A 15534-nucleotide genomic window follows, 5' to 3' on the forward strand; every position below is an offset into this window, starting at 1 on the left:
CCCATCTCTACTAAAAATACAAAAAAAAATTAGCTGGGCTTGGTGGCGAGCGCCTGTAGTCCCAGCTACTCGGGAGGCTGAGGCAGGAGAATGGCGTGAACCTGGGAGGCAGAGCTTGCAGTGAGCCAAGATCGCACCACTGTACTCGCGCCTGGGCCACTGAGTGAGACTCTGTCTCAAAAAAAAAAAAAAAAAGATAAAATAAAATAAAATATTTGTCTTCGACCAAACTTGCTGCGAATTGCTAGAAGGGGCACTGTCGTCTTCCTCACTCCGTGAGCTGTCCCTGCTCTCCTGGCTGATTCCTGTCTTTATTATTTAAAAATTTTAAAAGTGGCCGGTAGCCGGGCACAGTGGCTCACGCCTGTAATCCCAGCACTTTGGGAGGCCGAGGCAGGTGGATCACCTGAGGTCGGGAGTTCAAGACCAGCCTGACCAACATGGAAAAATCCTGTCTCTACTAAAAATACAAAATTAGCCGGGGTGGTGGCGCATGCCTGTAATCCCAGCTACTGGGGAGGCTGAGGCAGGAGAATCGCTTGAACCTGGGAGGCGGAGGTTGCGGTGAGCCGAGATAGCGCCATTGCACTCCAGCCTGGGCAAAAAGAGCAAAACTCTGTCTCAAAAAAAAAAAAAAAAAGTGGCTGGGCATGAGGAGACCAGGTCTCTACTAAAAAGATAAAGATAAGTAAATAGATTAGGGCCAGGCATGGTGGCTCACGCCTGTAATCACATCACTTTGGGAGGCCAAGGCGGGTGGATCACTTGAGGTCAGGAGTTCGAGACCAGCCTGGCCAACATGAAGAAACCCCATTTCTACTAAAAGTACAAAAATTAGCCAGGTTTGGTGGCTGGCTAATTTTCTAGCCAAGCAGCCTCTTCCTTTCTCACTCTGCTTAGCTGTCTTGCTACTAAACCTAATTTACTGACCTCAGGTTGCTATATAATCTTCCTTTTTATAGCTTGGTGGGTCTTCATTCTGAAGGTTCCCATGTATACATGTTAAATACATTTGCATGCCTTCTTTTCTATTAATCAATCTGCCTCAGATCAATTAGTTTTCAGCAAACCTTTAGGACACCAAGAGTCTATCACCCCCACAAAGCCATCCCCTTGTCTCAGGGCAGGAGGGGAAACAGGTCAAGCATGCCTGTTCCAGGAGGGAGAGACAGATATCCTGCAGTGGGGCAGGAATTGGGATGAGGCATGGCCAAGGCTTCCTCACATACACCCATCTTCTCCTCACAGTGTGGAAACTCTCCCTCCTCTCCACACCTTCGTTTTCATTAGCAGGAAACTCTCACCTGGAGTCGGTTTCATCTTATTACCGGAAAGGGGTACCAATCTAGACCCCAAAAGAGAGTTCTTGGATCTCATGCAAGAGCTAATTCAGGGTGAGTCCATAAAGTAAAAGCAAGTTTATTAGAGAAGTAAAACAAAAGAATGGCTACTCCATAGGCAGAGCAGCAGCATGGTCTGCTTGACAGAGTATATTTATAGTTATTTCCTGATTATGTGCTAAACAAAGGGTGGATTATTCATGAGTGTTCTGGAAAAGGGGCAGACAATTCCCAGAACTGAAGGTTCCTACCCCTTGTTATACCACATAGGGTAACATCTGGACATTGCCATGGTATTTGTAAAGTGTCATGGCACTGGCGGGAGTGTCTGTTAGCATGTTAATGCATTATAATTAGTGTATAATAAGCAGTGAGGACCACACGAGGTCACTTTCTTTTCTTTTTTTTTTTCTTTTTTTTTTTTTTTTGAGACAGTTTCACTCCCTCACCCAGGCTGGAGTGCAGCAGCACAATCATAGCTCACTGCAGCCTCTCTGCCTTCCTGCAGCCTCTGCCTCCCGGGCTCAAGCAATCCTCCCAGCTCAGCCTCCCGAGTAGCTGAGACTACAGGCGCAGGCCATGACAACCAGCTAATTTTTGTATTTTTTGTAGAGATGGGGTATCACCGTGTTGCCCAGGGTGGCAGAGGTCACTTTCGTCGCCATCTTGGTTTTGGTGGGCATTCTGTTTTATCAGTGGGGTCTTTATGACCTGTATCTTGTGATACCAGTCCTGCCATCCTCCTAGCTCATCCTGTGACTAAGAATGCCTAACCACCTGCAAGTGCAGCCCAGTAGGTCTCACCCTTATTTTACCCAGCCTCTATTCAAGATGTCAGGCCTCTGAGCCCAAGTCAAGCCATCGCATCCCCTGTGACTTGCACGTATACACCCAGATGGCCTGAAGTAACTGAAGAATCACAAAAGAAGTGAAAATGCCCTGCCCCACCTTAACTGATGACATTCCACCACAAAAGAAGTGAAAATGAGCCGGGCACGGTGGCTCAAGCCTGTAATCCCAGCACTTTGGGAGGCTGAGACGGGCGGATCACAAGGTCAGGAGATCGAGACCATCCTGGCTAACACGGTGAAACCCCGTCTCTACTAAAAAATACAAAAAACTAGCCGGGCGAGGTGGCGGGCGCCTGTGGTCCCAGCTACTCCGGAGGCTGAGGCAGGAGAATGGCGTAAACCCGGGAGGCGGAGCTTGCAGTGAGCTGAGATCTGGCCACTGCACTCCAGCCTGGGCGACAGAGCCAGACTCAGTCTCAAAAAAAAAAAAAAAAAAAAAAAAGAAGTGAAAATGGCCGGTCCTTGCCTTAAGTAATGACATTACCTTGTGAAATTCCCTTTCGTGGCTCATCCTGGCTCAAAACGCTCCCCCCCAGCACCTTGTGACCCCCACTCCTGCCTGCCAGAGAACAACCCCCCTTTGACTGTAATTTTCCCTTTACCTACCCAAATCCTATAAAACGGTCCCATCCTTATCTCCCTTCCCTGACTCTCTTTTCGGACTCAGCCCATCTGCGCCCAGGTGATTAAAAAGCTTTATTGCTCACACAAAGCCTATTTGGTGGTCTCTTCACACGGAGGCTCATAACACAAGATGAATTCACTCCGGTTCAAACACTCTGACATTCTGACTTTATAAATAAAGTCAACTTTAGAAACCCTTTGTTCATAACACAACCTAATTTGTTCTCTGAGCCTGACCTTCACAGATTTTCTTCATATATATAAATTACAGTCTGTCCCCAGCGACCCTGTGCATGCCAAAACCAAAACACTGCCCAGAAAATAGCTCCAGGCTTCAGAGGTACAACCCCAGATAGGACAGAATCCACAAACGCATCTGCACGTTGGTCTTCTGCCTTCCAGGTCTCTGCAACTTCCCAGAATCCACACACCTTCTGGAGCTGGAGGCCACCTTCAAGGAGGGTCCGGCTTTCGCGGAAGCCCCCAGGGGAGCTCCCTTTCCCTCCTTTTGCAAACTCCAAACTGGTCTCAACGGGGCGTCATTGGCCTCGGGCTCTGCTGCCCCCTGCAGGTTATTTAACCGCTTCTCACCCCGTTATTCAGTTGCTAGAGACAAACACCCTCAATCCCAGTTTGTAAGACACCAGCAGCGTCTCTGCTTTCCTCCTGTGGTGTTTTTTGTTTGTTTGTTTGTTTGTTTGTTTGTTTTGAGACTGAGTCTCGCTCAGTCCCCCAGGCAGGAGTGCAGTGGCGCGATCTCGGCTCACTGCAAGCTGCGCCTCCCGGGTTCACGCCATTCTCCAGCCTCTGCCTCCGGAGTAGCTGGGACTACAGGCGCCCGCCACCAAGCCCGGCTAATTTTTTTGTATTTTTTTTTTAGTAGAGACAGGGTTTCACCGTGTTAGCCAGGATGGTCTCGATCGCCTGACCTCGTGATCCGCCCGCCTCGGCCTCCCAAAGTGCTGGAATTACAGGCTTAAGCCACCGCGCCCGGCCTCCTGTGTGTTATGTATGACATAAGGAAAAACAGGCTGGGTGCGGTGGCTCATGCCTGTAATCCCAGCACTTTGGGAGGCCGAGGCAGGCAGATCACTTGAGGTCAAGAGCTGGAGACTAGCCTGGGCAATATGGTGAAACCATGTATTAAAAATACAAAAAAAAAAAAAAAAAATGGCCGAGCGCAGTGGCTGACGCCTGTAATCCCAGCACTTTGGGAGGCCAAAGTGGGCAGATCACGAGGTCAGGAGTTCGAGACCAGCAGCCTGGCCAACATAGTGAAACCTTGTCTCTACTAAAAATACAAAAAATTAGCTAGGCGTGGTGGCAAGCGCCTGTAGTCCCAGCTACTTGGGGAGCTGAGGAAGGAGAATCGCTTGAACCCGGAAGGCAGAGATTGTGGTGAGCCGAGATCGCGTCACTGCACTCCAGCCTGGGCAACAAGAGTGAAACTCCGTCTCAAAAAAAAACAAAAAACAAAAACAAACAAAAAAAAATTTGCCAGGTGAATAGCTTGAACCTGAGAGGTGGAGGTTGCAGTGAACCGAGATGGCACCACTGCACTCCATCCTGGGTGACAGAAGGAGACTCCATCAGAAAGAAAAGAAAGGAAGGAAAAAGGAAGGGAAGGGAAAGGGAAGGAAGGGCAGGGGAGAGGAGGGGACGGTAGGGGAGGAAAGGGGGTCGGAAGGGGTGTGCAGCCCAGGAGGAGAATGAAGGGGGCCAGGGAGGCTTAGTCAGTGGGTGGTGGGTATGTGGGTGTGTGCCCTGTCAGCCTCGCATTGTGCAAAAGATCAGAATTCGGTTGTGAGTTTATGAAAGTGAAAAGCAGGGAATGGCCGTTCTGGAAAACACACACTTCAAAGAAATGGGCTCAGTTCTTCCTTGCTCAGACTTATTTTCACAACCCCAAACCCTCTGCAGGTCACATTTCCTTCTCTCATTTTGGTCTTGGCCTGAACCCTACCTGCTTTCCTTGCACCCTTGTTCCCAGACCAAACCGAGGATTGGGCTGCTTATTCTCTGTGCTCAATAACCAGATGCAGATGAACTGAGAAAGAAGAGAGTTGCTTGCTTTTTTTTTTTTTTTTTTTTTTTTTTGAGATGGAGGCTTGCTCTGTCACCCAGGCTGGAGTGCAGTGGCGTGATCTTGGCTCACTGCAACCTCCACCTCTCCGGTTCAAGTGATTCTTGTGCCTCACTCAGCCTCTTGGGTAACTGACATTACAGCCATGCACCACCACGCCTGGCTAATTGTTTTTTTTTTTTTTTTTTTTGAGACAGGAGTCTTGCTCTGTAGCCCAGGCTGGAGTGCAGTGGCGCGATCTCGGCTCGCTGCAAGCTCCGCCTCCCGGGTTCACGGCATTCTCCCACCTCAGCCTCCCAAGTAGCTGGGACTACAGGCGCCCGCCACCACACCCGGCTAATTTTTTGTATTTTTAGTAGAGACGGGGTTTCACCGTGTTAGCCAGGATGGTCTCAATCTCCTGACCTCGTGATCTGCCCGCCTCAGCCTCCCAAAGTGCTGGGATTACAGGCGTCAGCCACCGCGCCCGTCCCATGCCTAGCTAATTTTTGTATTTTTAGTAGAGACGGGGTTTCACCATGCTGGCCTCCAACTCCTGGCCTCAGTGATCTGCCCGCCTGGGCAGCCCAAAGTGCTGAGATTACAGGTGTGAGCCACCGCGCCGGGCCTAGGTTTTTAATGGTATTCCCAAAGAAACACAAATCATGCCATGAGCGTGTCCTCTCTAGAAAAATAATTAAATACAATGGTTGAAGTAAGAGTGGAAACTCCCCCTTGGAGTCTTCTCCCTAATGTGACACAAACATCGTGGGTGAGTTTCCCAGACAGGATTCCTCCACAACTTTTTTTTTTTGAGACAGAGTTTTTGCTTTTGTTGTCCAGGCTGGAGTGCAATGGCACGATTTCGGCTCACCAAAACCTGCGCCTCCTGGGTTCAAGCGATTCTCCTGCCTCAGCCTCCCAAGTATCTGGGATTACACGCATGCACCACCACGCCCGGCTGATTTTTGTATTTTTAGTAGAGACGGGGTTTCTCCATGTTGGTCAGGCTGATCTTGAACTCCCGACCTCAGGTGATCCGCCTGCCTTACTCTCCCAAAGTGCTGGATTACAGGCTGAACCACTGCACCCGGCTTCCCCCACAACTTATTACAGACTGCCCAAAGAGTCAGGCAAAACAGTGCTGGCATCCTCGTTTTCTCTGAAAAATGTGTGCTATCCCTCCCCTCGGCCTCTCGCACACCCTACTCCCTGTCTTTGCTTTCTTCCTGCCCCCCATTATGTCCAGCCAGTGCCATTGTGTCCAGACCGTGGGTTCCTCAGTGGCCATTGCCTCCACCACCATGATCTGGAATTTTTTTTTTTAATTAATAGAGATGTGGGCTCACTATTTTGCCCAGGCATTTCTTGAACTCCTGAGTTCAAGTGATCCTCTGGCCTCAGCCTCCCAAACCGATAGAATTATGGGCGCAAGCCACCATGCCCAGCCTAGAAGTCTTTTAATGCATTTACATTTTCCTAGAATTTTCCTTCTTTACATATACACACAGGAGGAAAGCAGGGACTCTGTTGGTTTCTTGTTTTTTTTTTTTTTTTTTTTTTTTTGAGACGGAGTCTCGCTCTGTCGCCCAGGCTGGAGTGCAGTGGCCGCATCTCAGCTCACTGCAAGCTCCGCCTCCCGGGTCTACGCCATTCTCCTGCCTCAGCCTCCCGAGTAGCTGGGACTACAGGCGCCCGCCACCTCACCCGGCAAGTTTTTTGTATTTTTTAGTAGAGACGGGGTTTCACCGTATTAGCCAGGCTGGTCTCGATCTCCTGACCTTGTGATCCGCCCGTCTCGGCCTCCCAAAGTGCTGGGATTACAGGCTTGAGCCACCGCGCCCGGCCTGGTTTCTTGTTTTTAAAAGATGAGATTGAAGATCTTTTTGTCTGATCATGGAGGTGAAATGCAGGTGAATAACCTGCAGTGGGGCAGCAAAACCTGAGGCCAGTGACTCCACGCTGAGGCCAGCCTGGAACCTGCAAAGGGAAGAAAATGGAGCTCCCCTGAGGGCTTCCCAGGCAGCCCTCCCTCCCCTGCAGGTGATATCCAGCTGCGCAGAGCAGCTGCAGAATGGGTGTGGATTCTGAGAAGGTGCAGAGGCCTGGAAGGCTGGAAACCTTAGTGCAGATCCCCGGCGGGTTCTGTCCTTTTTGGGTTTGCATGTCTGGAGCCTGGAGCCATTTTCTGGACAGTGCTTTGGTTTTGATATGTGTAGGGTCACTAGGGTCATATTGTAATTTGTATATATAAAGAAAATGTGTCCAGGCACCCTGGCTCTTGTCTCTAATCCCAACACTTTGGGAGAGCGAGGTGGATGATTAGGTTGAGCACCGGAGTTCAAGATCAGCCTGGGCAACATGGTGAGACCCCATCACTACAAAAAATACAAAATTTAGCTGGGTGTGGTGATGCATGTATGTATCCCCAGCTACTCAGGAGGCTGAGGTGGGAGGAACGATTGAGCCCTGGAGGCTGCAGTGAGCTGTGATCGCACCACCACACTTAAGCCTGGGTGACAGTGAGACTCTGTCTCCAAAAAAAAATGTGTGGTAAGTCAGGCTCAGAGACAGAATTGTTTGGGATGTTGAGAAAGAGTTTATGAAGTTAGCAGTTTATTTAGGTCACAAACTTAAACTCACCCCAGGTGAGAGTTTCCTGATGGTGAAAATAAAGTTCTGGAAGGAGGGAGCATTTCCACACTGTGACGAGGAATGTGGGTGTGAGAACGCCTTGGCCTTGCCTCATTCCAAATTATCTTGCCCTGCAGAACATCTGTCTCTCCCTCCTGATGTAGTCTTGCCTGGCCTCATCTGGGCTCCCCTCCTGCTCTGAGGCAAGGGGATGGGGTAATAGGCTCTTGACCCCCAAAATATTTGCTAAAATATCATTGACATAAAGCTGATTAATATGAGAAAAGGCATATGAACTTATTTAACATGTATACAGGGCTGCCTTTAGTAAGAAGACCCACCCAACAATAAGACAGAAAAGCTTATATACCATCTTGAGGCTGTTACCAGAAAGGGGTTCTAATTCAGACCTCCAGAGAGTTCTTGGTTCTCATGAAAGAACTCAGGGTGGGTCCTTAGAGTAAAGAGAAAGCAAGTTTATTAGAGAAGTAAAGTCTCAGGCCAGGAGCGGTGCCTCATGCCTGTAATCCTAGCACTTTGGGAGGCCGAGGCCGCCAGATCATCTGAGGTCAGGAGTTCAAAACCAGCCTGGGCAACACGGTGAAACCCCATCTCTACTAAAGATACAAAAAAACAAGCCAGGCTTGGCTGCCTGTGCCTGTAGTCCCAGCAACTCGGGAGGTTGAAGCAGGAGACTTGCATGAACCCGGGAGGTGGAGGTTGCAGTGAGCTGAGATTGTGCCACCACACTCCAGCCTGGGCAATAGAGCGAGACTCCGCCTAAAAAAAAAAAAAATGAATTGAGTTTAACATCAGTAATAATTATAACTTTTATGTTAAATTATTGTGTGTCACATAAATGACCAGACCTTAACAATGGATGTTCTTGGCCGGGTGCGGTGGCTCAAAGTGCTGTAATCCCAGCACTTTGGGAGGCCAAGGTGGGTGGATCATGAAGTCAGGGGTTCAAGACCAGCCTGGCCAAAATGGTGAAACCCCGTCTCTACTAAAAATACAAAAAATTAACTGGGTGTGGTGGTACATACCCGTAATCCCAACTACTCAGGAGGCTGTGGCAGGAGAATTGCTTGAACCCAGGAGGCTGAGGTTGCAGTGAGCCAAGATTGTGCCACTGCACTCCAGACTGGCAACAGAGTGAGACTCTGTCTCAAAAACAAACAAAACAAAACAAAACAAACAATAGATGTTCTAAGATTTGTCATCTACAATTGGTTTCGGTTTAATTATTATTTATTTATTTATTTATTTATTTTTTGAGACAGAGTTGCTCCACCACCCAGGCTGGAGTGCAATGGCGCGATCTTGGCTCACTGCAACTTCTGCCTCCCAGGTCCAAGTGATTCTCCTGCCTCAGCCTCCTGAGTAGCTGGGATTATAGGTATGCACCACCACGCCTGGTTAATTTTGTATTTTTAGTAGAAACAGGGTTTCTGCATGTTGGTCAGGCTGGTCTCGAACTCCCAACCTCAGGTGATGTGCCCGCCTCAGCCTCCCAAAGTACTGGGATTACAGGCATTAGCCACTGCGCCCAGCCTAGTTCGATTATTTTTAAGTTAGTTTTATAATCAGCTATAGGACTTTAACAGGTGCTATTTCTGTTAACTTTAGAAATTGTAGGCAAGTTTCTGATAACTTTAGAAATTGTAGCATTAAAATAATAATAAAAAAAAAAACCCAGGTGGACGAGAAACAAAAAAATACAAATAATTTTAAAACTATAAGACTCCTGCCGGGCGCGGTGGCTCACGCCTGTAATCCCAGCACTTTGGGAGGCCGAGGCGGGCGGATCACAAGGTCAGGAGATGGAGACCACGGTGAAACCCCGTCTCTACTAAAAATACAAAAAATTAGCCGGGTGCGGTTGTGGGCGCCTGTAGTCCCAGCTACTCGGGAGGCTGAGGCAGGAGAATTGCGTGAACCCAGGAGGCGGAGCTTGCAGTGAGCCGAGATCGCGCCACTGCACTCCAGCCTGGGCGACAGAGCGAGACTCCGTCTCAAAAAAAAAAAAAAAAAAAAAAAACTATAAGACTCCTGTCAAGTACTAATGTGTTCATAAATGTTGAGCAGAAGTTTATTACATAGACTGAACTAAGGAAGACTGAAATAATCTTTTTATAGCTTTTTGTTTAAAATATTGCTAATTATTTTGTTTTTCAAAGTCCAGAAAAACATTTATTTTGTTTTTTGAGATGGAATCTCACTTTGTCACCCAGGCTGGAGTGCAATGACTCAATCTCAGCATCTCGCTCACTGCAACCTCCGCCTCCCAGGTTCAAGTAATTCTCCTGCCTCAGCCTCCAGAGTAGCTGGGATTACAGGCACCTGCCACCAGTCCCGGCTAATTTCTGTATTTTTTGGTGGAGACTGGGTTTTGCCATGTTGGCCAGCGGGTCTTGAACTCCTGACCTCAGGTGATCTGCCTGCCTTGGTCTCCCAAAGTGCTGGGATTACAGGCATGAGACACTGTGCCTGGCCATAGGTCTCACTTTCTTTTTCTTTTTCTTTTTTTTTGAGACGGTGTCTTGCTCTGTAGCCGGGGCTGGAGTGCAGTGGCCGGATCTCAGCTCACTGCAAGCTCCACCTCCCGGGTTTACGCCATTCTCCTGGCTCAGCCTCCGGAGTAGCTGGGACTACAGGCGCCCGCCACCTCGCCCGGCTAGTTTTTTGTATTTTTAGTAGAGACGGGGTTTCACCATGTTAGCCAGGATGGTCTGATCTCCTGACCTCGTGATCCGCCCGTCTCGGCCTCCCAAAGTGCTGGGATTACAGGCTTGAGCCACCGCGCCCAGCCAGGTCTCACTTTCTTTATGGCCCGGGACAAATAGCCCTCCTAAACAAATAATGTAGATAACTCACAAATTTCTTGTTTACCATCAAAAACCTCGATTTATCAAATATTTCAGCTGACAGAACAATGCAAGCTCCCAAGTTGCACTCTATAAAATCTCTAGCAAACCTTTGTGTCTTTGCAGCCAGCTCCCTTCTCTGGTTCTGCCTGTTGCCTTCTTGCAAGGTACTTTCATACTTTCCTTAATAAATCTGCCTTTTTTTCTTTTCTTTTCTTTTCTTTTTTTACCTACAACTGTCTTGGTAAATTCCTCTTTCTTTTTTTTTTTTTTTTTTTTTTTTTTTTTTTGAGACGGAGTCTTGCTCTGTTGCCCGGGATGGAATGCAGTGGCACAATCTCGGTTCACTGCAGCTTTTGCCTCCCGGGTTCCAGCGATTCTCCTGCCTCAGCCTCCTGGGTAGCTGGGATAACAGGCAGCTGCCACCACGCCCGGCTAATTTTTGTATTTTTAGTAGAGATGGGGTTTCGCCATGTTGGCCAGGCTGATTTCGAACTCCTGACCTCAGGTGATCCACCCGCCTTGGTATCCCAAAGTGCTGGGATTACAGGCGTGAGCCACCCCGCCCGGCTTTCCAGACTTTTAAAGGTGTCAGACTCTCAATTTCTCCCGGATTAGGGAAAGAGAAAAGAGGAGAGGGGGCATGGCTTCACTAATGGAGATACTCCATAGATGCAAATTTCCTCCCCAGAAGACAGCTGTGCAAGGGCAAAGCTGCAGCCTTTCGAAATTGCCGAAGAAATATATTTTGGAATAAAATATTTTAATTGCTTTCACCTCTATTAAAGCTGGAGTCTGGAACTCCCTGCACACATTTATGACATTGTGCAGGACGAAGAAACAGGGACAGACCATTGACAGAGCCACTTCTAGTAATTAAGACGAGCAAGTTTGGCCGAAATGCAAATTTTCAAAAAGCCCGGCGCAGAGAAGGAACTTGACCTTGGACTGTGGCTAGAAGCGGTCGGTCCTGCTGGGCGTGGCCCTGTTACCCAGGACTTCTGCTGTCACTCAGGACGCAGGGGGCGGGGCCTGGCGCCCTACCCAGTCAGAGTCGCTGGGGTGGGGCCCGGCCAACTGTTTATCCGCTGGAAGAACTGGGTGGTATTCCCGCTCTCCTCAGTCTTTGGCTCCGCCAGCCGGGGGAGGTTGGCACCCCGTTTTTCCTGCTCTGAGAGGGACCGGTTGCCATCGCCATACTTCTGTAGCTCTGTGGTCTGCGTTGTGACTGCTCTGGACGTGGGAGTTACCTGAAAGCGAGGAAATGGTGAGAGTGAGCCCCCGCTGGGAGTTCCGAGATATGGGGCGGGTTGGCAGGGGCTGGTTGGAACCGAATGGAACTGGCTGTGCCGGGATCCGGACCTCCCCGCGGCGACTCCGGGTCTGGGGCCCGAGCACCCCTGGCGCGGCTTGGCCTTCGGTCCAGTCGGCCGCCCGGTGCTGCTAGGCCGACAGCCGGAACCCTGGGCTCCCTGTCTCCTCTCTGCGCGGGGACCGCGGCCCCAGCCCCAGAGCCCTCTCTGGACAGCTCCGCACCCGCAGCCCCGAGTCTCTCCATATTGTGCGGGGGTCACGGGGGGTCACGGGAGGGTCACGGAGGCAATCCCGCCTGGGGTGTGGGTGTTATGCCCAGACCGTTTATTCCCGGAAGAAGACCACCAGAGTCCAGAGTCAAAGCTAAGCAGCAAGGATCTTTATTACAGGTTCGAACCTGGAACTCTCACTCGCTGGCCCGCAACGAGAGGGGCAGGAGAGTTCCCCCACTGAGCTCCGAGCAGTGTTATATAGTCTAAGAAAAGTGGGCATAGGATTATTATACAAATCAGATATATGATTGGCTAGTGTTTGAACAAGGCGATTTGGCTAACTATGATTGGTTCCCGCCATTTCTGATATTTCGGTTCAACCTTTGAGGCGGGAGAGCAGTTTTACACAAAGGCAATTAATTATATTGCGTCAGGTTGCCCAACTGGTTTATGGCAGCAAGAGTTTATCTTACTTAAACATGTCTTGTGACCTTGCCTCAGAACTTACAAAATCTCTGGCCGGGCGCGGTGGCTCAAGCCTGTAATCCCAGCACTTTGGGAGGCCGAGGCGGGCGGATCACAAGGTCAGGAGATCGAGACCACAGTGAAACCCCATCTCTACTAAAAAAATACAAAAAATTAGCCGGGCGCGGTGGCGGGCGCCTGTAGTCCTAGCTACTCAGGAGGCTGAGGCAGGAGAATGGCATGAACCCAGGAGGCGGAGCTTGCAGTGAGCCGAGATCGCGCCACTGCACTCCAGCCTGGGCAACAGTGTGAGACTCCGTCTCAAAAAAAAAAAAAAAAAAAGAAAAAGAACTTACAAAATCTCTGGTACGTGCAGAAAAACAGATACTCACAGAACTTATGAAATCTCTGGTATGTGCAAAGATTAGAGAGCAGAACAAAGGGTTTAGCAATAGGGTGGGTGGGTGGGGGGGGCGGGTACACATCTATCTTTGTGTCCTTTCATGGGGTTCCTGCGGGAGGAGCTGCGCTGTGAGGCCCCCAGTGCCCCCTTTCTCCTGTTAAACAGGCTCCGTGCTGGGAAAAAAGGCGTGAGCCACCGCGCCTGGCCTAGCTTGGAGAACTTGTGACAGTGGATAACTGTTTTCCCTGTTATCTGTGGCGTAGAGCTTGGCAACTGCTGTCATGTGTGTGTTCACATCATGATCAATGTGTACTAGATGCTTTATTTATTTATTTATTTATTTAGAAAGGGAGTTTCACTCTTGTCTCCCAGGCTGAAGTGCAATGGCGCGATCTCGGCTCACTACAACCTCTGCCTCCCAGGTTCAAACTATTCTCCTGCCTCAGCCTCCCTAGTAGCTGGGATTACAGGCGCCCGCCACCATGCCCAGCTAATTTTTTTTGTATTTTTAGTAGAGACAGGGTTTCACCATGTTGGCCAGGCTGGTCTTGAACTCCTGACCTCAGGTGATCCGCCCGCTTCGGCTTCCCCAGGTGCTGGGATTACAGGCATGAGTCACTGCGCCCGGCCGTGTACTAGATGCTTTGTTGTAACCGCCTTAGGGGTTATTCCTGCCTGTGCTGCAAAATGACCAGGGCATTGCAGTAAAGAAAGTGTTTGACACTTGATGGACCACACAACGCTGAAGACAGAGACAGAGTTAGCACTCAAATCAGTCTCCCCGGAGGCTTATAGTTAGGGATTTTTCTTTAATATTTTTTCTTACAATTTTTTTTTTTTTTTTTTTTTAGACGGAGTCTTGCTTTTTTTTGCCCAGGCTGGAGTGCAATGGCACGATCTGGGCTCACTGCAACCTCTGCCTCCCGGATTCAAGGGATTCTCCTGCCTCAACTTCCCAAGTAGCTGGGATTACAGGCGCACACCACCAAACCCTGCTGATTTTTATATTTTTAGTAGACTCGGGGTTTCACCGTGTTGGCCGAGGTGGTCTTGAACTCCTGACCTCAGGTGATCGACCTGCATCGGCCTCCCAAAGGGCTGGGATTACAGGCGTGAGCCACCGAACTCGGCCAGGGGTTTTTCAAAAGCAGATTGGGGGAAGAGGTGGTGGGAAATGGTCCTCCTGAGTGCTGAGTTGCTTCTAGAGGAGCAGGGTTGGTGGGCCTGAGTGGAACCATGGGTGTCAGACAAGCAAAAAACCTGAAAACACTTATCTGCAGAAATATCTTGGGACCAGTCTATACCATAGCAAAATTCAGGTTCTTCATCGCTTCCCACTCTATTCCCCCCACCCTCACTCATGGTTTTTCATTAGCTTTAGGAAGGCAGTGTTTAAGGAAGAGCTATTATCATTTAAACTATAACATAAATGTCTTCCAAAGTTAGCTCAGCCTAAGCCTAGGAATAATTAAGGCAGCTTGAAAGATAAAGGCAAGAGGAGCAGTTGGCTAGATATCTTTCACTGCCATAATTTTTTCAGTGTTATAATTTTTTCAAAGGTGATTTCATTATCATGGAAATAGTAATAAAATAATATTGTCAACTTAAAAATAATGAGATTTCTATACAAAAATTAGCCAGATGTGGTGGTGTGCTCCTGTAGTCCCAGCTACTTGGGAGGCTAAGGCAGGAGGTGGAGGTTGCAGTGAGCTGAGATCACGCCACTGCACTCCAGCCTGGGCGACAGAGTGAGACTCTCTCTCAAGTAAAATATTAATAATGATATTTTATTATTTCCCTGGAGGCCGGGCAGTCAAGGTTGCACTGAACCGTGATCACACCACTGCACTCCAGTCTGGGTGACAGAGTAAGACCCTGTATCAAAAGTAAGAAAATTAGGCCGGGCGCAGTGGCTCACGCCTGTAATCCTAGTACTTTGGGAGGCCGGGTCGGGCGATCACCTGAGGTCAGAAGTTCGAGACCAACCTGGCTAACACGGTAAAACCCCGTCTCTACTAAAAATACAAAAATTAGCCGAGTGTGGTGGTGGTGCATCTGTAATACCAGCTACTCAGGAGGCTGAGGCAGGGGAATTGCTCGCACCTGGGAGGCAGAGGTTACAGTGAGCTGAGATAGCGCCATTGCACTCCAGCTTGGGCAACAAGAGCGAAACTCCATCTCAAAAAAAAAAAAGAAAATTAAAAATTAATTTAAAAATAGGCATGGTGCTTCACACCTATATCCTAGTACTTTGGGAGGCCAAGGTGGGTGGGCAAGGGGTTGGGGGATCCATTGAGCTCAGAGGTTTAAGACCAGTCTGGGTAACAGTGGAACCCCATCTTGACAAACTGCTTAAAAAATAGCCAGACATGATGGTATGTGTCTGTAGTCCCCAGTCACTTGGGAGGCTGAAGTAGAAGGATTGCTTGAGCTGAGAGGTGGAGGCTGCAGTGAAGCATGATCATGCCTGGGTGACAGAGCAAGAAACTGTCTCAAAAAATAAAAATAGAGATTCAAAAAATAGATTAAAAAAATATGGTTAAAGGCTGGGTGAAGTGGCTCACGCCTGTAAACTCAGCACTTTGGGAGGCTGAGGTGGGTGGATCATGAGGTCAGGAGTTCGAGACCAGCCTGGCCAACATGGTGAAACCCCGTCTCTACTAAAAAAAATACAAAAATTAGTCAGGCGTGGTGGTGGGCGCCTGTAATCCCAACTACTCAGGAGGCTGAGGCGGGAGAATTGCTTGAAACCAGAAGGCAGA

General features: G+C 49.1%; 1 protein-coding gene across 1 annotated transcript in view; it reads right to left on the reverse strand.

Moving 5' to 3' along the window:
* LOC105486901 (zinc finger protein 823) overlaps positions 1 to 15534 on the reverse strand; it is a 317208-nt gene that overhangs the window by 238953 nt on the left and 62721 nt on the right. The window lies entirely within an intron of this gene.

Source organism: Macaca nemestrina, chromosome 20 (genome assembly GCF_043159975.1).
Source record: "Macaca nemestrina isolate mMacNem1 chromosome 20, mMacNem.hap1, whole genome shotgun sequence".
Classification (NCBI taxonomy): Eukaryota; Metazoa; Chordata; class Mammalia; order Primates; family Cercopithecidae; genus Macaca; species Macaca nemestrina.